Source organism: Homarus americanus, unplaced genomic scaffold (genome assembly GCF_018991925.1).
Source record: "Homarus americanus isolate GMGI-L3 unplaced genomic scaffold, GMGI_Hamer_2.0 scaffold59027, whole genome shotgun sequence".
Taxonomy (NCBI): domain Eukaryota; kingdom Metazoa; phylum Arthropoda; class Malacostraca; order Decapoda; family Nephropidae; genus Homarus; species Homarus americanus.
Window position 1 is genome coordinate 998 of NW_024734416.1, and position 997 is coordinate 1,994.

The window sequence follows — 997 nt, forward strand, 5'->3', positions numbered from 1 at the left end:
ACAGACGGACAGACAGACAGAAAATCATTGAAAAGGAGACAGAGGCAGAATGAGTTTAGAATAAGACGGTAGAACAAATAAAGTGATGGAAAGAAATAGACAAAATAAGAAAATAAGTGAAAGAAATAGATAAAAAACGCTGACAGAAATAGAGGGAAACTGAACAAGACAGAGAGAGAGAAATATGAACAGGGGGAGAGAGAGAGAGAGAGAGAGAGAGAGGCAGAAGTGGTCAACGAGAGAGGGTGAGGAAGAAAAAGAAAGAAGGAAGGAAGAGAGAGAAAGTGAGACAGAAAGATGAACAGACAGACAGACAGAGAGAAGGACGATGCATGAGGGGAGCAGGTCGCAGCTGCTTGCATGACAGTCCTGGGATAAAAAAACCCGCATGAGAAGCTACGTGCTGAGGGGGTAATATGTCATGCACGAACCTTCTTAGGCAACTCTTGCGTGTGTTCAGGTGTTCCGTGTGTTTAGGCGTTCCGTGTGTTTAGCTGTTGCGTGTATTCATGCGTTCCGTGTGTTCAGGTGTTCCGTGTATTCATGCGTTCCGTGTGTTCAGGTGCTCCGTGTATTCATGCATTCCGTGTGTTCAGGTGTTGCGTGTATTCATGCGTTCCGTGTGTTCAGGTGTTCCGTGTGTTCAGGCGTTTCATGTGTTTATGCGTTCCGTGTGTTCAGGTGTTCCGTGTGTTCAGGCGTTCCGTGTGCTTATGTGTTCCGTGTGTTCAGGTGTTCCGTGTGTTCAGGTGTTCCGCGTGTTCAGGCATCCCGTGTGTTTAGATGTTGCATATGTTCAGGCGTTCCGTGCGTTCAGCTGTTCCGTGTGTTCAGGTGTTCCGTGTATTCATGCGTTCCATGTGTTCAGGTGTTCCGTGTATTCATGCGTTCCGTGTGTTCAGGTATTCCGTGTATTCAGGCGTTCCGTCCGTTTAGGTGTTCCATGTGTTCAGGAGTTCCGTGTGTTTAGGCGTTCCGTGTATTCAGGTGTTGAGCG